The sequence below is a fragment of the Schistocerca nitens genome, chromosome 1 (assembly GCF_023898315.1).
Source record: "Schistocerca nitens isolate TAMUIC-IGC-003100 chromosome 1, iqSchNite1.1, whole genome shotgun sequence".
Taxonomy (NCBI): domain Eukaryota; kingdom Metazoa; phylum Arthropoda; class Insecta; order Orthoptera; family Acrididae; genus Schistocerca; species Schistocerca nitens.
In genome coordinates this window covers 1,122,036,419-1,122,061,348 of record NC_064614.1, presented here as the reverse complement: position 1 = coordinate 1,122,061,348, position 24,930 = coordinate 1,122,036,419, and the positions used below count along the sequence as shown (strand labels likewise).

The window sequence follows — 24,930 nt, the reverse complement described above, 5'->3', positions numbered from 1 at the left end:
GTGTGTTGTACGGCAGTATTGCTGCTCACATTGGTTGTGATGTCGGGACCAGTGGCAAACTTAAAAATTTTGCGCTTCTAGACACACCATATTATATACCCCCCACTCTCCCCCTCAAAAAAAAAAAAATGTTTTAAATAATAACTATTACCCGATCACTTCACAATTGACATTTGGGTGGGAGTGCTGCAAGCTGTTTCTGTACTCTGCTATTCATTGTTCTGAAGGATGCATCAGCGTTCTAGTCGTGCTCAATGAAAATGTAATTGGTTCCTGAACTGTACTTGGTGTACGGCAGCAGATAAAACAAACTTAAAACTGCATTGTGCTAACACATTCGTTTGTCAAAAGACAACAGAAATGAACACAAGAAAAATAACTTCTCTTTTATGGCCTAAATATTCAGCAGAATGTGTAGGAGACAATGGATTTTTTTATACATTCACTTTTAATATGTTATTTTACACTAAACTTTTGAAAATTAAAATAGTTGTGTTACGTTCTAAAAATTGAAGCGAACATGTCACACATTAGAAATTAATACGTACTTTTACAGAGATGCATTCAGAATTAAAATTAAACTGTCATTTTACGATTTAATAACTTAAATGTGTAGCAGATGAAAAAGAGAAAAAAAAAAAAAAAAAAAAAACATGTTCGGTATTGGTACGTGAATCTATAGGAAAGCATAAGAAACAAAAATGAGATAGAGATTTCGGTGCGCAAACTGCGAACAAACACAGAACTGGATTTGCTATTACATAATTTTACAAACTAGTGTGGAAAAATCAAATTTGTTTTGTAATCTAATAATTAACGTGTAAAGCATTAGGGTCTGTGTAGCTAGATGCTGTATAATAAGTGTACACAATATCTTTAATCCATGTAAGGGCTGAACAGTTTTGTACTGCAGCTACTGCTTTCACCATAGCTCTTTCTAGCAGTATTAGGAAAGCTTTTACATATTTATTGACAGATCTGAACTACGTCATTTATTAACACTTTTTCATCTGAGCGTACTCTCCCTCTCCGATAACGTATATTTCTGTGATAAATATACATTTCAGCAGATGCCAAGAATACGCATCAGTTGTAATATACTACAGTATCAGTATGACTTGACTGTACAACGCCGACCAGCCTACGTCATTCGGGTATTGTTTAGTATTGTAGGGCGCCTTCGGTCATGTCTGCACGAAAATGAGGTTTAGTTCCGCATTCTCCCATCGGTAATGGCAAAATAAACAGATAATACGTAGTTTGTAAATCCAATGAATGTGCTCCAAGTTATAATAAAAATCACATATAATCTTAAATTTTTAAAACTAATATAAAAAAATAAACAAACTCACCAGTCAGCAAAGTGTCTGTCTGGCTTTGATAGCGGGAAACTCATTGATCATATCTTCACAGTTCAGATGGTTATCAGTTAGGAGGTCGGCTCCAGTGTGAAGAATGGACAAGGCTTTCAATCTCTCCTCAGACAACGTAGAAAGTAGGTATGATTTCAGTCTTTTAAGAGCTGTAAACGAGTGTTCTGCTGAACAGTTTGTAAGTTCCGTACATAGACATATTCTACGAGCAATGTCAACAGTTGGAAACACGGACTGTAACCTCTCTTTTTGTAAAAATTTACTCATTTCGACTGGTATATCACTAATCTCAGAAGATTTCAAAAGTTCTGCGAAATGTACACATTTACCAGGGAACGAAGGTTCTAAATTGTGTCGTATGACACTTGGAGTTTTGGTGCACTGTTTTGCAGCAATATCGTCAGGTGAACTGTTCTTAAGGTTACTGGATACTGTGAAGGATTCCAACAATGTTCTATAGCTTTCCTTCCTCCCCCCTAATTCGGCACACAAGCTGTTGAGTACTGGGAGGAATATTTCGACTCTAAATTTTTCTCTTCCAGTCAGAAAAACTTCTTCAGAGTTCGCTTCTTTGTCATCATGAAGTTTGCATTTCTGTGATCTTTTATAGGTGCATTCATAGTCTATATCAGTCACAGTCTCCATGGGTTTATTTTCATGATAGTCAAACATGCCACGAATAAATGCAATAAATCCTACAAGTGATACATATAATTCAGGCACTATTTTAGTATCAATATTTACACTTTGCAATTTCAGGTTTACACATTAAATCTCTGGAGTATGTCCTTCCAAACTATCATCTTGAATACTGTTTCTAGTCTGCCAAGTTGATTCAATAAAGCTGAAACCTCATTTCACACAAGTGGTTTTTCAAACATATTATTGGCAATATGTGTGAGGGCATTGATAACGCCCTCTCAGTTTTCATATACACTTACACATGCTTGCTCTCTTGCTGACCAACATGTTTTTGATGAACTTTTAGTGTTTTGATTTCTGGTTTCGTGAAAGAAAGTAGTTTATCCCAGCACTGTGTAGAAGCAGAGAAAAAATTGTAAAGGTTTTGCGCTACATTGAAAAATGAAGATGCTTCCTGACAACAGCTTGCAGTACTAGTGCCGACTAAATTCAAAGAATGTGCTGCACAAGGCGCATAATGCGCTTTCGGATTTCATTCTTTAATTTGTGCCTGCAAACCAGTGTAGGTTCCTGACGTATTGCTTGCGTTGTCATCTGACTGGCCTCTACAATAAGTAATATCAATGGAATTCGTAGACAAGACTTTTAGTATGGCCTCAGCTAAGTTTTCGGACTTGTGTCCCGGGTTTCATAAAAACAGAAGGAAACGTTCAACAGGTTCACCATTCGCATTCATATACCTTAATATGAAAGACAGTTGATAAATATGTGAAATGTCCACAGTAGAATCTACTATTATAGAGAAATATTTGGCCTGTTTTATTTCACTTATGATAATTCTTTTTATTCATTCAGAAAGAAGCTCTATTATTTCATCACATAATGTTGAAGAAAGATAACTTGTATGTCCCTGCCCTGGATTTCTATATTGCTCAATGTACTCTGCGAGAAAAGGATCATACTCGGTTATAAGTTCAAGAGACATAAATTGACCATTATTTAATGAATGGAATATTTCAACGTGTCCATGTAGGGAAAGTCCACGACTTGTCAGCTGCTTCACTACTGCAGACACCCTTTTCAACACACTGTGCTAGTACATTTTTTCTGTCTCAACATATGACTCAAAGTGGTCCCAAGTGACTTTCTTCTTCTTAAGAGCGATAACTCAGAATTTTTGTGTTCAAGTCAATTCTCATGATGGGATAAAATATTGGAAATATTGTTTCAATCTGCAATACTGTTAGTAGTCATCGTGGCCTTACCTCTGAACAATTTACATGGTGCACAAAAAACAGGACCGATGCTACAGGAGTATAATACAGAATTACGCAGAGTTGATTCGCCATTTAAAAGTTTACAGTAAAATACATTTTTATTCTAATATCTGGTTTTATCGCCTATTGATCTTCTTGAATTAGAAAAATCACAATTACAATTCTGATTAATGCCACGTTCTAAGAGAATGTTGATTGTTGAATCATTGACACACCATTCTGCAGGATCATCACTAATGAGGTTATTTCTTATTGTAATGTCTGACTTGACAATTACTTTTTCATGAAACTCTAAATCAGGAACAATTTGCTTTTCTTCACCTTTAACTTTGGTTTTACCTGTATTTACTCCTTTTACAACAGCTGCAGTGCCAGAAATATCATCAATACTAGTTGAACTTTATGTCGAACCAGCATCATTTTTTGCAGAAAATTTATCTACTCTGCCAAGCCTTTATAGAACATTGGCTTCTCATTCTTGCCTTTCCTTTGATAATTTCCAAAATGCCGTCCCACTTAATTTTGCATGTTTGCTTTTTTCACTGTTATTCATGTTAAAGCACTTACAAAGTTGTCAACCAATAGTCAAAACAAAGAGAGAAAAATTGTAAAAGGAAAGAAAGAAAGCCTGTATCCAGTTCCAATCGCACTATACTGCACATGAGCACAAAGTTTTTTACTTTAAACACAACACACGAGCACAAAGATTTTTCCTTTAAACACGAGCGATGAACTAACCAACTCGGATTACTCGACGTAACTGTGCTATGAAAGAACGACAATGCAGAATAATTTAATTTCCTTGTCGCCTGTTTCTCTGTTTTCAGTGAACAGCACACCTGCCAGCTGGAACTCGTCTCATAAAGAAAATAGGATAGTCACTTTTTTGCCTTGTGTTTCTCACACTGCTGGAATTTTAGCTGGGACGCAAATATGTTCTGAATATTCTTGACACTGCCTTTTCTAATTTAAAAAGAAAATAATTTTTGCAATTTCTAGCAGAGTGGTGTGCTGAATAGACTCTTATCCCACTTATAACATTTTAGTGGTTTATGTGGGCAGAGAAGACAGACTACAAAGTTTAAGTAGTCTTATTGGCAGTTGTTGTGGTGCTTTGTCATTTGTGTGAATACTACTGTTATGTCTACATTCAAATTCTCCTTTTGTTCCAACATAAAATAGAAATTAAACTTTCCTCAAAGAAAAAAAGCTTGATTAAGAAGTTTAAAATAAAATTTGCAGTGCCACATACTATTCGATTGCACAAAGTGGGAACTTTGATATCGTGCAGGCTGCAGCACAATAAATGAGACAAACAAAAGTTGGTTTCTTCTTCTTTTTTCATCAAAAGAAGTAACTAAGTAAATAAATAAATAACATTTTTAGACTGTTGTGAAATATATTTCACACATTATTAGATATTCTGCTTATGTTCTTTTCGTATAAACATGTGTTTAAAAATTTAAAACATTCCCAGTATTGACATGTTTTGTTAAACAGGTGTCATTAAATCAAAGCTCAGATATTGAAGACCACAGAGCTTTCACATTAACTACAGTAATGGAGGGCTGACTTGATACTTCCTCATAATTTCTACAAGATATTTAAGTTGAGTCAAGTTTTACATACTGAGACCCACACATGTTACAGTATTTAAGAAACTGCTGATTAGTTTATCACAGATTTTCAGGGGTCCCGGTATTTTCATGGGAAAAATATGGTTGGGTTAGGTAGAAGCCAACAACATTCTCTGAATAATAATGTTTCAAACGTTGTAGTGTAGATTGTCGTACTGACAGCTTACTTAAAAATATTTTGAAAAATCATGAAGATGATACCAGACAGAAATCCAGTGTTAAACTTCCATTCAGTCACCAAGTAAATCGTGTATATTTCCAAGCTTGTATTGTCAGATTTCGTTCTTGAGGCTTATTTAAACTAGCAAGTTGTTTAACAATATTAAAAATTTTTGTCGCTTGTAAGTGCCATTATTTTAAAACATATAAGGTTAAAATGAGTAAAGAGCAAAAAATGCTGACCCCCTTAAGGTGGTGCCCCTGGACCTGTGCGTAGTGGGCCTATATGTAAATCTGCCACTGGTCGGTACTGTAATGCAGATATGAGTTTGATGGCTTCAGAAAGACCATACTCAACGTAAGGATCGTAATGGACTCAAGTGGCTAGCAGCTGGGAGAGCAATCATATTATTCTCTCAACAGTGCACGATCGTGCAGCCACATCAGGTACGTTAGTCATGAAGTGGGCTCATTTGCCATAAAAAAAATATTCACACAGACAGCAACCATTGTTGTGGCTTTCTTTGCCATGGCAGCAGAGAGAGGTTTGTCAAGTGGTGTGCCCAACAACAACACAGGGTACTGGAGTGGCATCACTTGTCTTAAAATACCATAATTTAATTGGAATTTGGAAGTAAACTGATAGAAAGAAAGAATGGAAGATTTTTAAAGTTCATTAAGAATGTACACAGATAAAAAAAAAAGCTTACTGGATACTTGTGATACAGCATTCTAAGTGAGCTTTTTTCTCTGCATTCTGCTGAAACATTTTGAAATTCTGTTTTTCATTCCAGTTCAAAGAAATGTCTGTGTTCATAAGATACCTAATCTAATTTTACTTCATTCTATGAACCAGAAACCATTCTATCTGTGTATTTCACTTATGTGTCAACATGAATGAAACACAGTTGTGGATGTAGTAGTGAAGCCATTCCTTTTGTATAATGTGTCACAGTATGATTCAAATTAACTTCATCCTGGGCAGAATTGAGTACAATTCTGATTCCAAAATGATTCTGATTTACTTATGTTTTTGTGAATGCTAGGTTGGTGTTTGCTTTAATTTTTATAACAGATGAACAGATTATGTAGATAAATTCTATACTCAATAATTCAGCAAACTGCACAATCTTCAGCAAGACACAGCAAAACTGTTACCCCCTTCAGTTAAGACAGTTACTTTACACCTATGCAGACATAGTGGACTTAATAATAATTACAAAATTTGTAGATTATGATAAATATTCTAGTCTTTTTTTGTTGCTGTAAAATAGCACAGTTATTTCTAGAAAGTATGTAATAGTTCTTTGGTACAAATGTAGGAGATAAATTAATGCTGGGAGAGCTGAAAGATAGAATTACATGGAAATTTCTAACCTGGGTTTAAACTTACACCGATAAAAATTTTCTGTTCATTAATAATATCAGTGATCTGACGGCTGATCCATTCCAGCGCATAAAGAATTGTATTAATGCAAAAGTGGTAGCATTTCACACTTCTGGTAAGAATGTATTTCACATAGAATGCTGTATTTACCTGTGCATTGAGTGTGATAGTAATTTCGTTTGCCCAATATTTCAGAAACTGATATTTAAATTTTTATTATGAGCTGTAAATGTTCACTTGATAACAGAAGGATGGAATTATTAATCTTGCTTGAGACCTGGGAATACATCTTTTAAAAGGAACCCTCACCATGATAATCAATTTCTAGTTGCTGATAACCTCGCCATTGAGTGCCCATAAGCTCCTTCCATTTTCTAGCTTGAACTTCATAACTGTGAATCATTTATGTTGCTAACATCTACCTCGGAGTACAATATGTTATAATTAGAGCCAAGTTCCAGTAGACAAATGGACAAAATTTCAAAAAGAATGACAATGTTGATAAGTCTGTACTCAGCACAAAGATTTTATGTGTAAAAATGACTGGGAATGTTTTTTTAATCAACTTGTGGTATTTTGAATGACACTGCAAAGGCATAGGGTATTTTTGAATGTTGTGGTTGCAATCTTAAACAAATGCGGAGGCAAAAAAAGATTTGTATCTTTCATGATATTCAGTTATTAGTTCAGTATAACGTTCAAGAGATATTTACAAGTTGTGTGGCACCATCTACCAAATATATTTCTGTGAAATAATTTCTGAGTTCTTGATTAGGGTTTTAGAATTGTATGCAGCTCAGTCTGGTTCTTGAGGATAAGCTGTCAATATAGCAAAGGGTTGCTAACAGTGTGCACCTATGCTGTAGAACCTTTGACTGCTGGGAGGATGATGTTACCATGTTCAGCCTTCAGATCAAAATGGTACAGGTTTCAGCTGAAGTAACATTTGAGGTTTCAGAACAATTCAAAAGTCATGCCATAAATGAGGAATGCCTGCCCATTGATGGTTTTTGAGAATAGAAAAGGATCATTTTTAAATAAAGGTCTTAACTTTTTCAAATGGTGTTCAATTCTTGCTCTGTTTTTGTAGGTTAGCACTGTGTGGTGAAATGATATTTTCAGCTGAGACTCTGTGCTAATGAAAGGAGAGGTGTAACCAGCACTGTATGGTTAAATTTAGTATGGGACTAACAGTTATGCCTGTAAATATTTCAGATATTTCTGGAGGAGAGAGAGATGTGAAGTAGTAATTTAGGAATAGGTTGGGGCTATGAGTGAGAGGTGTTTGTATATGATTATGGCTTTGAGAGTGAGAGGTGTCATGAGATTGGGAAATTGAGTGAAGAGGCCACATTGTGTTTTTTGGCTAAGAGTGCAAGTGGTTGGTGGGTGAATGGGGGATAGGATTGATGAGACTGGTGTTGTGAATCATAGTTGTGGGACAAGGATGCCCCTTTTTGAAATATTTGCTTATGGTTGCTAGCTTCCTCGGGTACTGTGAGAAATTCTCATATTTACACCTGGCTCCAAAACAAATGATCCTGAAGGTGCTGTGAGACATTGATTCAACTTGTGATCAGCAGCTTAATCAGGTTACTCAAAAATTAGTTCAGATGCAGGTAGCTCAGATGCAGATGTAGCATGATTGGGAAAAAATCATGTCAGGACTGTAGCAGAGCTTGGTGAGGCTGTGTTTGTGCAAGAAAAATAGGTATTGAGTTACAAGATTAAAGTGTGTGCTCCAATTGTAAATAAAAGATACAATGGCTATTAGAAAATAGAGATGATTAACATTGGTGAAAGATAACACTGTAACAGATAAATAGATGTCAACCAAGAAAAGAGAGCCTTTACATTTATACATCAGACCACTGGCAGAATGAATATTCTGGAAATATGGTTTTAGTGTGTAATTCAATTCAGTTCCCTTGCATTGTTTATGGAGTGATATGTAGAGATTTTAACTTCACTGTAAGAAATAGAAGGGAGATTGGATTTTCAACATCTTGTCAGCAAGGTCACTAGAGACCTCATGCTCAGTTTGGGAAGAGAATTGCATCACCTTTACAAGGGAACCATCCTGGCATTTTCTGCAGAAAACCTATATCTGGATGACATGATTGGGATTTGAACAACTGCCACCCTGAAAGTGAATCTAGTGTGCTAACAGCTGCACCTCTTCACTTGGTTAACTTGTTTGTGGTCACTAATTCTAATACACACGCAAAATTGCATCTTGTATGAAATGTTAATACAGTATATTTAAAATGCAGGAAAAGAATTTCTCACATAACTGATTATTTTAGAGGAATATTTTCTTTCTACAGATCACTAATACAGCAATATGACAATAATGTCACCCCATTCTTTTCAACAGGAAAGGCAAGCGAGCTGTTTACCAGTGTTTTGTTCAACCATTATAGTCCACCTCCAGGATTCTGCTTTGATGTTTTGTGTGCTGATGAACCAATCATAGATGACAAGGACAGTCCTGACTACAATGTTGATGAAAGGGTAAAGTGATTACATGTTACCATTTATCTCTATTCATTAGTGGTAAACCACGTACATCCATTTCCATATGTTATTCCACTCCATATGTTTTCCGATTGAATACTCCCACTCCCATTCCCCCCATCCTCTTTAAGTTGTACTTACGTTCTCATGAATTAGTTTTTCTATCTTTGTTTTATTATTTGTTGATTTTTTTTCTCTCTCTCTCTCCATTAGTCTATAAAATTTCATTTTTGCATCCTCCACTGCTGTTTAAAAACTATTCACAGTGATTGTACTGTGAATTCCTTTGTTATACTTTCCTTTCTGCTGTTCCCCAACATACTTTGTCGAAATTCAGTGCAGAATATTTAAAAATTTGCTACTTATTCTGCTTTTCATTGTTCTGGTTTCAGTTTCAATTAAGTGTAGAAGGATGTACTGTTGCTACAGAATCCTTATATGCTACTGTGATCTAAAAGTTTTAAAAGTAAATTGTGAAAGAGCTATATAAAACGCATGTTAATAGCATGAGAAATAACTATTCCAAACAACCTTTTATTCATGCAGCTTGTATACAACTTTTGTTCTTTGCCAGATATCAGTATTGTCATGTAAATACAATTTGAATGAAAATAATAATTTTTTAAAAATATGTCATTTGATGGATAATAAATTTACTCACCAAGTGGTGGCAGAACACTCACATAAAGGTACTGAAATTTGTAAGCTTTCAGATTCTGTGGCTTCTTCTTCTGGTGGAAGGGTTGAAGGAAAAGGAAGGGGGGGGGGAGGGTGAAGGAAAAGGAAGGGGGATGAAGGAAAAGGACTGGTGAGGTTTAAGAAATGTGGAGAGTTTGGAAAAGTCGCCCAGAATCCCAGGTAAGGAGAAACTTACTGTCGAGATGGGAAGGAAAGATTGATTGTTGGGGGCTGAGGTCAATGAGATTAAAAAACCTGAGAGCTTAAAGATTGATGATATAGAAATTTGCAAGACAGAAATCATTATCATTGCATGTGATAGAACTGGGGAGGGGGGATACAGGTCAGAAAATAAGATACAGAAAACTAAAAGGAAATGAAGAAGGGAATAGCTATTCAGATGAAATGCTGAGACTGAAGAAATGAGGTAAAGGTGTTGGTCAATATAGCAAAGATGTCGTCATTGTATCCGAACTAAACCAGGGGTTGATGGCATATGAATCCCAGAAAAGCCCCCCTCCAACCAATCCGTGAAAAGGTTGGCATAGTAAATAGCTTCCTGGTTCCCATGGCCGTGCCCCTAATTGTTTGTACATCTACCCCTCAGAGGTAAATTAACTGGTCAGCCTTACCATGAATCCATACGTAGGTAAAGACAGAAAATGAAATGATCATATGGCGTTGATGGCTGTGAGTCCCCACCTAGAGAAGTTCGGCTGCTGAGTTGCAAGTCTTTTCAGTTGATGCCCCAATGGACAACTTGTGTCGGTGGTGGTGGTGGTGGTGGTGATTTGATGATGATGATAACAACGCAACACCCAGTCCCCAAGCAGAGAAAATCTCCGACCTGGTCGGGAATTGAACCCAGGCCCACTGGGACTGACACATGATAACCACACAGCTATGGGGGCACATGGTAAAGGCACTAACTTAGCATAACAGAAACTGCAGATTCCTTGAAAGTAACGCACTATTTCTTAATTTTTTTTTTTTTTTTTTTTTTTTGTTCATTTGTAGTCTATGTATAATCACAAATAGAATATAACAGTTAAATTTAATTGGTAATTAAGCTAAATGGATTAATTTGTGGCTGCTGATTCACTCTGATGCAGCCCTGGATCTACGGTATTTCAGAACTGGGGCAAAAACTTGTCAGTGGTGCCCCCAACACCCCGAGCGTTTGAGATAGGATGTCAAAAATTGAAGGAAAAAAAAAAAAAAACTTCAAAAATATGTTCATTTTACAGCGCACATCTTTTTGTAGAGTGTGATATATATGTTTGAGGGAATGTAACTTGTGTTATTCGGTCTTAAGTGTGCCAAAGTGCAGTGCCACCCTGTTCCACACAGCATTCTTATATAACATGTCACTGTAATTCACTCTGTGGAATTCAAACGTGTGTATTTTGTAATTGAAGCCATCAAACCTGCATACAGAACAATGGATATTAGTGTCCAGTGGTGCCTCTCCTTCTCCCAGTTGGCCAGTTTGACATCCTGCACCCGTTTAAAAATCTCACAATTAATACTAGGTTGGATTATTTGTGACTGGGAGGAAAAGAACTGTTCAAGAAATTCACACAGTTATTGCCATTTAGCTAATAACTTTCCCTCTTGTGTGATATATTATTAAATATAGGAAACATAAAACCAGAAAGACAAGAGTCAAACAAGACAGTACACATTTTTTCTGTCTTTAGGTCCCAGCATTTTTTTCTCTGTATCTTGCTAATGACCGGTAATTATGTGCACCCGATTTTCTCCCCTTTTTATAGACTGCTATGACCTGGGCCTTCTTCCAGTCCCGTGGAACTTTCCGCTGTTCCAATGATCTCTGATAGATGATTGATAAGAATGGTGCTATATTTGTAGCATAGTCAACACATAATCTTACGGGGAGACCGTCTGGGCCAGATGCCTTCCTGGAGTCTATGGATCTTAACTGTTTTACAATCCCAGATACACTAAACACTAAGTCAGCCATCCTTGCGTTTGTTAGATAAATGAAAGGGGGAATGGTGCTGCTGTCCTTTACCGTAAACAAGTTTTTGAAAGCTAGGTTTAGAATTTCGGCCTTCTGTTTTATCATCATCCGTTACATTACCCGTACCGTCAGTAAGAGAAGGTATTGAATTATTTGTAGCATTCATAGGTTTTACGTATGACCAAAAAATTGTTGGGTAACTTTTAGAATCTGCAGATAAAATATTGCTTTCAAATTCGTTAAAAGAATCTCTCATTGACCTTTTGACAACTGTTTTCATTTCGCATAATTTCTGTTTGTCAGCGGGGCAGTAACCACATTTAAAATGACTGCAAAATTCTCTGCTTTCTCAGCAAGTTCCTATATGTTTGTTGTACCAGGGTGGATCCTTTCCCTCCCCTATATTTTTGCTAGGCACATACTTCTCTTGCAAGTGGTGGACAATACGTTTAAATTCCAACCAAAGATGCTCAAGAAAACTCTGTGCTGTTTTTTTAAACTTCCACTGACATAGAAGCCACAACAACATTATGGTCGCAAATACCTTCTTCTAGATTAACTTCCTCGAAAAGATCAGGTCTGTTTGTCACCAAGGTATCTAATATGTTCCCATCTCAATTTGGTTTTCTAACCAATTGCTCAAGGTTGCATGTTGAGAGCGCTCCTACAATAACTTCACAAGAGTCTTTGCTTCTGCCCCCTGTGATAAACGTGTAATTTTCCCAGTCAATGGATGCCAGATTAAAGTCTCCACCTATAACTAATGGATAATTTTGATATTTATTCCCTATGTATGCAAGACTTTCTCTGAAACGTTCAGTGACATTTGTTGCGGATCCTGGTGATCTATAGAAACATCTTAATACAATGGTCAATCCTTGTCTGATTGACAGCTTTATCCAGACTATTTCACAGAATGAATACAAAATGACAATTGTTTTTGAATCAAAGAATCACTTGTTTTGTCAACCATAATAGAAAAATGTTCAGTCTCCTTGATTAATGCCAATAGCTTTCTCAACACATACTTTTCTAGTAGATCAATGATCTCGTTTTGAATATCGTGGGACGTCCATTTACACCCCAAATGTTCTAACCAATCTTTAAACTCAGGTATGTCATTCTTTTGAAGTTACAACAGTTGAAAAAAATTTGAGTTTACATCTTTGTGTCCTCTAATTGCTAGTCCTTGTCTGCATAGAAATTGCAAGGTACTAATAATTGTCTCAAGAGCTAAACGGCCTTTCTTCATATCACTATCTAACTGTTCATTCAGTTGGGAGGCCACACTTTGGTTAGTGGTAGAATTAGGTTTAGAACACCTTTACGCGTAAACGTATTTTCATGAAGACATATAAATCACAACATAAGAGACAAGAGTAGTTGTATTCCCATGTGGAACGATTTTCGTTGACTCAAAAGTATTAACTTAGATCCATATATCACATCTCAAGAGAAAATCACTGAAGTGACACGATAATATCAAGTGAATTTAGCAGGATAGTTCTGTGCCATCAAGGGAGTAACTCATTGGTCACAGAGTTGCCAAACATATTCTGCATTGTTGCCAAGTTTCAGTTATACTACCAGGAAGGATACCCGCTGATGTGTTCAGTGAGTGATTTCGGAAGTGACTTATGAGACGAAGCTATAGTCATGGGAGACAAGGGCCAGAATATCCTCATATGTCTATGAGTCCTATTTGCATTTCTGTAACTAGGTTTAGGGGCTAGACCAGGCGCGGCTCGTGGTTTCTATACTGGGGAAGGCTGCGGCATTTATCGATCGGAGCCAACATAGACCTTGGGTTACGCTACAGATTTGTCTGACATAAACAACTAAGAATTCAGGGGGAGGGGGTGGGCAGATCACTCTCTACCCATAATTTTACGTACTGTATCTTCTATAATCGGGTATTAAATATCATTAGAAGCTAATTTCTAGTTAAAATCTTTGGTTAGTGTTTTTATACGTCATTATTACATTTTCTGACACTTTGCAGCAAATCATATGAAAAGACGTGTTTCAGAGAGATCTTTAATGCGGGTCTAGATGCACCAAGTTCTTTCACTTTCATCCTATGGCCGTGTTCCAAGTTTTTACCTATTAATTTTCTCACTGAATTCATATTGCGCTTGTTTCACACTCGCGGTATGTCGCAGATATTCACCAGCAAGTAAATCTCACTAAAATCTTGCAAAATACACTCCGAAAAAGAAACTTGCTAATATCACACGGTATCAACAAAAGCAGTCAGCATCAGCAAGCAAGGAAAGTAAAGTAACGGGACAAATTTCGCACGCTTTGTCCTCTAACCACTTATGAAACTCTCGCTAGATGGCAGTACTGGTATGTTACTGTAGTGTAGTGCACTCTGGCGGGATATTTGCAAACTTATTCTAAATGTGGATAAAATAGCCAATGGCAGAAACAAAACAACTATGTAAAACATTATCAAAACAATAATATTAAATGTCGATTAATGACGCATCGAAGCGTAGTAGAGATGTGCAGAGACAGTGATTGGATAGCGAAATTTCGGCCACTCTACATTCCTTTATTACATAGATAGTGGAACTTGAAAAATGTGTGGTGGTTGGTATGACACCCTTAGTCTGCAAGCTCTGAGCCTTCGGGTCGCCCATAAAGAGCAGTAATATGTAGAAGCCACGTCCCCAAACCGCTACTACATGCAGCTTACGGACGTTCCAAGGCGCAGCCTAAACACTACTAACCGTTTGGAAAACATCTATCGATACAAACAGTTCCAAAACCGTTGACCGTCGTTATTTTAATCAGAATGGGAAATATGCGAAATTCGTCCTGATAATTTAAATTATGTAATACGTTCTTGCGAAATTTACTTTAACATATATTTTGGGGCGGCTCCGCCTCAGAGCCTTTAATTACAAGCCGCGCCTGGGCTAGACTGTAGTTACTTGTAATACATCGATGCACTGAGTGCAGACAAAACATCATAAATTAATAACTGTGACAATTATTTGTTCTTTACTGTCTTAATTGGATCGAAACCTTGAATGCATATTCACCATATGTGATTCACAATTTTGGAGCTTCTCCAGTGGTTGAGTTGGCAATGTATTTTTGTTATACAATATTATTATTGAGATCACTGTCATTGGCGCACCTGTCAGAAGACAGGTGTGACCTGACTTCTTGTTGTCAGCTTTTCTGACGGATATTCTGCCGTTGCTCGAAAGATGAAGACTGAAAGGTGAATTCGAATATTCCATACGGCAAAAATCTATTCTTCCAGCTCTAACATTCAAAATATAGTTAAAAGTGGCAGAAAAGTGCCTGTGAACCAACAGTTAATAATGCAGTCATAATTAGTGAAATCTGATGAACTCCATCTGTCATCTGATAACTGTGAAAAACTACTTTCTTCATCTGCACAGCACTGCAGTATGAACTCAAGGGTTTCATAGGATTCGTATACTTAATTTCGTTGTGATCATTTTCAATGACAGTAGAGGAGGAGCAAAACCATCTGACTTGAAATATAATTTTCCAGCGGGATTTGAATCTTTGGCTATAATTACAGTAGCACATCCAGCGAGATATTAAGAATGTCAGCTTTCACTCATTGCTTTACTGTAGGCTAGGGTAGAAAGAAGCAGGTTTCCCACGAAGTAAACGATGAGAGACGCTGTAATTAACGTATAAAGTAACCATATCGCAAACATAAATTTTCCAAATCGCTGTCACTCATTAAACATGAATTGTTCAGAAAATTATAACTACAAGGTGGAATCCAAATTTTTCAGGATTGGTGCTGCCATTTGGAAAGTAGGAGTAGTTGATCTTTGCACCACTATGTGGCGAGAGCTGCGTATCTGATGGGTCAGTGTGTGGACGTGGGAGGACGTGTTGGGTGTCCACAGTGATTTCTGCAATACTCTGTGTTTGGTGTGTGGCGATTTTACGATGGATCCACGAACAGAACAGTGCGTGTGTTTCAAATTCTGTGTAAATCTCAGGGAAAAGTGCTACAGAGACCCTTGCAATGATTCAACAAGTGTTAGAGCATGAGCCATACATGTGTGTTTGAGTGGCACGCACGGTTCAGGGCCAGCCGTACAGACGTCGAAGAAAATGCTCACACTGGAAGGCCCATTAGCCGCACAATGCCATGCGGATGAAGTGGGTATGGGTTATGGGATGTGTCAACGAATGTTGACTGATGAATTGGGCATGCATCGTGTCACCGCAAAATTTGTGCCAAGGATCTTGACTGCTGATCAAAAAGCACAGCTTGTTGAAGTATGCACAGACCATCGTCAGACCGTATCTGATGATCCAACCTTCTTGTCACGGGTTATCACTGACGACGAGAGCTGAATTTATGGTTATGACCCAAAGACAAAGTAACAATCATCCCAGTGGAAGAGCCCGGGCTCGCCCAAGACCCAAAAAAGCGAACCAGGTGAAGTCCAAAGTGAAGAGCATGATCGTTGTTTTCTTTAATACCAAGGGAATTGACACAAAAAATTCATCCCACACAACCAAACAGTGAATTCCATGTACTACTGTGATGTTTTGCGACAGCTCCGTGAAAACGTGCGGCGACGACGGCCCAAACTTTGGTATCAAGGGAACTGGCTGCTGCTTGCTCACCAGAACTTTTTTGGCAAAAAACAACATGGCAGTGTACCCCACCCACTGTACTCGCCAGATTTGGCACCTTGCGACTTCGTGCTATTCCCAAAACTGAAACTCAAGTTGAAAGGCCTTCGGTTCAACACTCTAAAGAGGATTCAAGAAACATCACTGGCAGTGATAAAACACCCTCAAAGAGCAGGACTTCCAGAAAACGTTTGTCCAGTGGCAGAAACGCTGGGATCGGTGTGTACGTGCGGATGGGAACTACTTGAGGGTGGTGATGACCTTAGTCCAAAGATAAAGGTTTTCAACAGATAGCAGCACCAGTCCTGAAAATTTTGGATAGCATCTCGTATATCTAGTGAAATGAGTAGGTTAATACAGCTCCAGTCCGTCACAGTCACTGAGTTGCCAAACATTTTCTGAATAGCACTTAAGATTGAACTGTTTGGGTTTTTGTGTGTGTGTGTGTGTTTTTTCTTTTGGGCATGTCCAAAAGAACAGACTACGAATCAAAACAGACAGCCTTGTTAATCAATTAAATAGCAAAGGACATATGTCCGGGCCATCACAGGGCATTGAAATACGACGACGGTGGCATGTGAAAAATTGTGCGTGACCAGGTTCGAACTCGGATTTGTGGTGTCTTTTCTTTCAGACATGTCTGAAAGAACAGACACCACACATATATGCATATACAGGATTTTCCAAGAAGACTAGTAGACATTTTTGCAAGTGGTAGTATATGCGAATTTCATAAAAAATTCCATATAAATGTGTCCACTTTTTACTGCGTACAGAGATACAGCTGTTAGTATGCAACCCTAACAAACTCAAAGCAAAGGCAAATGACTTCCAAAGTTAATTTTCAAAAATTTCCCCACCAACTTCCATGCACTTTTGACTTCTCTTGATAACACTAAGGTCATCTTTGTTCTTTTGTGAGGGCTGCACCATTCATAATTTGGATTATCAAATAAGCTCATGGGTCTACTTTTTCTTTGTAGACTTCACCTTTGAACCATCCCTACAGGCAAAAATCCAAAGGGAGAAGGTCCGGGGGTGTTGGTGGCCAAGAGAAGTGCCCACATCTACTGATCCATCCTCTGGGAAATGTTAGGTTTGGATGATGTCACCTGATGACTAGAATGTGCAGGAGCCCCATCATGCTGGAGGAACATTTTCAAGGAATACATGATTTATTTGTTCTCTTGAATGAGATGACATGCATATTCCTGCCACGAAAATGTTTGATGTTAGGTTATGAACTTCACGTCTGACTTATGAAGTTCGTAACGTAACATCAAACATTTTCGTGGTAGGAATATGCATTTCCTCTCGTTCAAGAGAACAAATAGATCATGTATTAAGACGAATTACAGCTAAAGATGGAACCACAGGGTCCGAAACGCATCGTGTACTGAATAACACACGAAAAATTGTAACTGAAGGCGTTTTTTAGTTCTTACCTTGAGTGTAAACCAAATAATACATCCCTATTAATATTGTCTACTATTAAGTGTTTGATGAAATAAGATATTTACAACACTGCAGTTCACTTGGGTTTTGTGTTTCACAACTTTACTTTTCGTTCCTGTTATACCGACTATGTAAGCTCCAGTTACTGGCAATAGCGGTAAGTGCTGTTTACACTGTAATAAATTAAGGAATGCGCTAGATATGTGTGATACTTCACTCCCTGAGTCTATAAATATGTTAACTTCAGAAGTTTCCACGGTCCCTACTATTATAGGTTGTGGACTGTTGATAACTACGTTTGGTTCTTCTAGCATAACCATTCTTTTGTAGGTATTCTGTGTGTGAAATTAACATACTTCTCATTAACCAGGCCTCCTAGTGTATCTCTACAACCTGGGCACCACGTTCTCCTCATTATTAGTAATCGCAGGTTGGTTACCGAATCGAGATACTACGTTACCATTTTGTGCTCTATTATTACTTGTTACAAATTCCTGTGAAGTTACTGGACCTAAATTCGAAGGTGGATGCTTCTTCTGATAATTGTCGTTACCATTTTCTCTATTGCACTGGTGTACTCTAGCTAGGTTGACTTCATGCTTTTTGAAATTATTCCCACTAATCCTTTTGAAATTCGAATTTTCCCCTAGATGTAAAGTTCCATTACAGTCTTTATTTAGGGCATCTAGTGCGTCAGTGAAGGATAATAATTCTTCAACCATTTTCCAGCCACTACATAATATCTTTCCTCGCATAAATGGGTAATTGTCTTACTAAAATTCGCACCAACCGTTCTTCCTTCGGCTTGTCTAAGTACTTAGCCTGTGTTAGATGCCAACTGAAATACTTCCTCATGGTACCCCCAGTATTATTGTAGTAGTTTTGGTCCCACAGATCTGATATTAGTTTTTCCTGGGCACTTGCAGACCAATACTTCTCTTTAAACGTCTTTTGAAAATCTCCCCCAGAGGAAAAGTTCTCTATGTTTATGGTTCCCCATTTGGAGGCTTCTCTTAGAAGGTAACCCACAGCAGATTCAATCTTTTTAGAGTCTTCCCAATTTTTTGACAGAGCTTGGTTAAACCTTTTCAAGAAATGTTTTAGGTGCACATCTCTATCGGGCTTGAATTTAGGGAATTGTCTCTACAACCCCGAATTCGCTCCCCATTGTAAATCGGTAACTACTTCACTAGTTAACACAACATTAGGTGAAGTTGTCCATTTTTCCTCTTTGACCTGGATAAGTTTGAACTCTTTCCATAAGTCATCTCTAACTTTTCCTGTATCTGAAAGTTCGGAAGAAACAATAGGTGACTCATTCCTGGATGTCATTCTCTCGGTGACTGTTCGATCTATGATCCCTTCAAATTGTTCCTCCAAACTACTTATATTTATTAAATCAGAGTTTGCTATCTCCTCTTAGAAGCTTCTTTCTACATCGTCCACTTGTGTACTTACACCTGTAATTTGCAATTGGATTATTGGCAGTAACTTATCTTGCTTTTCAACATTATCTTTTAAAGTATGCAATCCCTGCTTTACAGCATCAAACTTAACATTGCATACATTTTCAAATGAGCCTAACTTGTAATTGATTTCTGATTCTACAGTATTACATTTTTCCTCAACATCAAATTCTAACTTTTTTTGTTAAATCTTGTAATTGATCATTCTGTTTCTGACAAAAGTCAGTGGACAGTTGATTTATATGAATGTCCAAAGAATTGGTTAATTCTTACTTTAAGTCTAATGTCAAATCCTCTACTTTACTATTCAAGGTGTCAAATTAAGTCTTCAAAGCATCCATGCCTTTGCATAGATTACCAAATTCTTTGCTCTGTGAGTCGACTTTAACAATCCTAAATTCGTTGTTTGGGCATTCAGTTGGGACTTCACCGAGTCTCATTCTCTGCTTAAAGTTGCACTCTGTGCATCTAGTTTAGAATTTAACTGCAGACTCTGAGCACTTAAAGCTTCATTTAATTGAGCATTTACTGAGTCTAACTTAAGACTCAGGTCATATATCTTTTCACTTGGTTGCATCTAAAAGTTAACTTTAAGTATAATGTTGTTGTTGTTGTTCTGGTCTTCAGTCCTGAGACTGGTTTGATGCAGCTCTCGATGCTACTCTACCGTGCGCAAGCTTCTTCATCTCCCAGTACCTACTGCAACCTACATCCTTCTGAATCTGCTTGGGGTATTCGTCTCTTGGCCTCCCTCTACGATTTTTACCATCCACGCTGCCCTCCAATACTAAATTGGTGATCCCTTGATGCCTCAGAACATGTCCTACCAATCGATCCCTTCTTCTAGTCAAGTTGTGCAACAAACTCCTCTTCTCCCCAATTCTATTCAGTACCTCCTCATTGGTTATGTGATCTACCCATCTAATCTTCAGCATTCTTCTGAAGCACCACATTTCAAAAGCTTCTATTCTATTCTCGTCTAAACTATTTATTGTCCATGTTTCACTTCCATACATGGCTACACTTGCCATTGCCAGTCTACATTTTATATCCTCTCTACTTCGACCATCATCACTTATTTTGCTCCCCAAATAGCAATACTCCTTTACTACTTTAAGTGTCTCATTTCCTAATCTAATTCCCGCAGCATCACCTGACTTAATTCGACTACCTTCCATTATCCTCGTTTTGCTTTTGTTGATGTTCATCTTATATCCTCCTTTCAAGACACTATCCATTCCCTTCAACTGCTCTTCCAAGTCCTTTACTGTCTCTGACAGAATTACAATATCATTGGTGAACCTCAAAGTTTTTATTTCTTCTCCATGGATTTTAATGCCTACTCCGAATTTTTCTATTGTTTCCTTCACTGCTTGCTCAATATACAGATTGAATAACATCAGGGATAGGCCACAGCCCTGTCTCACTACCTTCCCAACCACTGCTTCCCTTTCATGTCCCTCAACTCTTATAACTGCCATTTGGTTTCTATACAAATTGTAAATAGCCTTTCGCTCCCTGTATTTTACCCCTACCACCTTCAGAATTTGAAAGAGAGTATTCCAGTCACCATTGTCAAAAGCTTTCTCTACGTCTACAAATGCTAGAAACGTAGGTTTGCCTTTCCTTAATATAGCTTCTAAGATAAGTCGTAGGTTCAGTATTGCCTCACGTGTTCCAGTATTTTTACGGAATCCAAACTGATCTTCCCCGAGGTCAGCTTCTACCAGTTTTTCCATTCATCTGTAAAGAATTCATATTAGTATTTTGCAGCCGTGACTTATTAAACAGGTAGTTCGGTAATTTTCACATCTGTCAACACCTGCTTTCTTTGAGATTGAAATTATTATATTCTTCTTGAATTTTGAGGGTATTTCGCCTGTCTCATACATCTTGCTCACCACATGGTAGAGTTTTGTCAGGACTGGCTCTCCCAAGGCTGTCAGTAGTTCTAATGTAACGTTGTCTACTCCCGGGTCCTTGTTTCGACTCAGGTCTTTCAGTGCTCTGTCAAACTCTTCACGCAGTATTGTATCTCCCATTTCATCTTCATCTACATCCTCTTCCATTTCCATAATATTGTCCTCAAGTACATCGCCCTTGTATAGACCCTCTATATAACTACACTAATACTGTTCATTCAATTTATTGTATTAATACAATAAAGTTCTGTTTTACACTCACCCGGCAGCGGTTGCTGGTGTCTGCGTACCCACAATGTGTGAGAACTGTATACTCCCCACACCAGATCTTCTTAGTCGCATCATTCTAGGCGTATCTCTTCTTAGTCTAAACGCATCAAGATCTTTTCTCCGGTTTTTCTCGTTGTGGGTTTTTCACTTCTTCTCCCTTATTTACACTTACAAATTTTCTCCATCAGATATTTAGGTAGAATCCAATTCGGTGAAATGGTTCTTTTTTCTTGTTATGCTCGGTTGCTATGGCAACACTCGATAGCTTTTTCTCTTGTTGTCGTCTTAAAATTCCTTTTTTCCTTCGGTCCTTTCACACTGGTCGCCATGTTCTAATGTGGCGAAGAGTTCTCGGGCTTCCAGCCGGGTAGCGGTGTCTTCAAACTGCGAAGTTTCGACGAGTGACATACTCATCATCTTATGGCAAAGTGGTGGAGGGGGAAGCGGGTGCGCCATTCATGTCTCTGTCAGAGCATTGCGGTCGCGTCTCGTGAGCTGCACGGTTCTCGGTGCGTTCCTGGCATATTGCCAGGAAGAAGATGGAAGAGGAAATTAACAAGAGACTCGCCTTTCTTTCATATTTGGGGCCCATATCAGCCAAAATCGGGAGGCTACTGAGGAAATCAAACATAAATACCCCCAACCACCGCCGAAGACGAAAGAGCTGCTGGGCTCAGCTAAAGACCCACTCAAACTCAACACACCTGGTATATACAGCATTTCCTGTGAATGTGGTGTACAGTACATTGGACAAACACAGCTCTGCATCTCGAAAAGGTGCAAGGAACACACCAGGCATGTCTGACTAGGACAGGTAGAGAAATCTGCTATAGCTGAATATAGCATCATAGAAAACCATACCTTTGATTTCGAGAACACCAGGGTGTTGTGCCAAGCCGGGAGCTATTGGGACAGTCATTAAAGAATCAATAGAAATACGGGTCCATGAGAATCTTGTGAACAGGGACGAAGGTTATCGACTGAGCGCAGCCTGAAATCCAGCAATAGCTGCAATACGCCAGGAACGCACCGAGAACTGTCCAGCTCATGAGACGCGACCGGAATGCTTTGACGGAGACATGAACGGCGCACCTACTTCCCCCTCCACCCCACCCGCTGGCTCCTCCGGACCCGGCCTCCCGCGGCCAGGTGGTGGGGGGCACGCTGCAGGTATAAAGGGACCAGCATCCGCAAAGTCTCGGTACTTCGCTAGAAGATGACGAGTATGTCACTCGTCGAAACGTCGCAGTTTGAAGACACAGCCACCCAGCTGGAAGCCCGAGAACCCTTTGCCAGCTGTATACGCCGGGAAAGCATACATTAACAAGTTCTAATGTTTTTGACGACAAAAGTGTGTGAAGTTGAATTGCAACCTTCTCACTTCTTTTACACACATAGACTTACTTGGTGTGCACAACCAATCTTCTTCTCTGGATAGCGGCTACGTCAGTCTCCAAAAACTACTTCTCCGAAGAATGGTGCTAGTTCAAGGAATATATATGACTCTCTCTCTCTTTCCAACAACTATCGATATATTTGAACTTCCACCAAGAACAAAATTCACAGCTCTCACATAAACAATTCGTTTCATGTAAGTCACCCATGTTGTCTCGCATCAGAAACAATGAAGTTACATGTACAACAGAGTTGGCTTGATAACCACGATTCTATTATACAGGAATCATACACATGTCTTGCCTGTAGCAAGTTCAAGTTAAAAGTTACTAAAAATATTTTTTCACTCAGTTGTTCTTTTGTCACTAACAATAGCCAAAGTTACACAACAGCACAGAATAACACAGAAGTTCCTTGATGCTGCCATGTGCTTTCATTATGACTTCCATGGACCGACCGACAAGTACTTGTCGATGACGTTCGACTGCTGTGTCTACTGTCTTCATACGACAAACTGGAAACCTGCACACACAGACAGGTGATGCACAGTAGATAGAGTTCCTTTCTCCCACTCACATCTAAAATATCGTGTGTTCGAGATGGTCGAAGGCCGAGTAATTCTAGAATTTGTGCAGAAATAATCAAAACACTAAAACTTCAATGGCATCCATTCCTTAGTCGTTGCTTTGTGATGGCGCTAATCCATGTCGTATAACGAATTGACAGTTTCCAAGTATTTTCGAACAGAAGAAGCAGGATTGCAGTGAGCTGATCACTTAACCAAGTGTGAGATAGAGTACCTGTGTAGTGATTCACTTCAGCTGCATAGCTGATGGTCATATTTATTCGTTAAATCAGATTACACAAGCTGATGCCAAATAAAGAGAAATGACGATGCCACCACACTATCTTTACTTAGGTACTCAGAGCTAGATTACGCGTGCCACCGTTAACGTTACCGCAAGTAGTTTGGCAGCATAACACCACCACATCCACTGACGACCTGTACCACTGTCATCACACAGTTGTTACTTGCACTGATTACAAGTTGCAGGTGTTTGTCAAGAATTGCGGAAGCACTTTATGAACGTGAAATTCCATTGCATTACGACTAGGACAGAGAGAATCCTAAATAATAGTAAGAGGTTATCCAGTAAAGGGAAGTGTCCATGTATTGTCTTGAGTTCTTGCAGTTTGATATTAATGTAGTTCCCAATGGTTTCACACTAATGGTTCCTTTTGGCTATCAAAATATTCATATGGAAATTATCAAAGTGCAATTGCTAGAACACTCAGCTACCTTAATAACACCTCATTTTGGATTGAATATGACTCAGAAAGTGATGTTAATTTGACGTTTTCGTCCTGATGACCTACTGAATTAAGTCTCAAGTGCACTCACAGTTGTGTTGCCTGCCACGTGAATTATGTGAAGTGTTGTGGCAGTTGGCAGTCATTGCTGATACAGACATCTGCAAATATCTTCACTGCTCTAGGGAACTTGTCTTTGTTGCGTTTTTCCATACCATAATTAGCACAATAACATAAGGCTCATTCGACTGAAGAACATAGAGCTCACAAGTCCTTAAATAATAATCTGTGAGTGTGAAAGGAAACACTGTTGCACAAAAGAATGGAGAGCTCCCTGCTTTTTGCGTTTCTGATAGGGCCTACAATAAGAATCTGGTTCCATGTTATACTTCAGAACCCTAAACTGTTTATTTTTCACTTTATACTAAAACAAAAGCTATGATATGAGAAGAGGAAATGACTTATATGCTTCTCAGAAACTTTAGTTCTTCGTGCTTATTTTCTCACTTCATACTAAAAACAGGGTGTTTATGTGAGAGGAGGAAATGAATAATGCTTCCAAGACATAATATTTCCTTGTGTGCTACTACTGCGTGCATGAAAGCTGTGCAGTTAATGTTGGATAAATTTTGATGTCACCTGACATTACTTTGTGAGAAGGTTCCTATTTTCTTGGGATTCAAATAGAGTAGTCATTTAATCACTGGTTAATATTCTGATGACTAGTGACATGATACCCATTCCAATTGCTCCATGGCACCTGTGAGTAGAGTCTCATGTTGGTTACTGTTAGAACATACAGATAGTGAT

General features: G+C 38.3%; 1 pseudogene; it reads left to right on the top strand.

The window, feature by feature from the left end:
• Window positions 1-24,930, top strand: part of LOC126199186 (lysosomal alpha-mannosidase-like) — a 153,703-nt pseudogene that overhangs the window by 51,145 nt on the left and 77,628 nt on the right.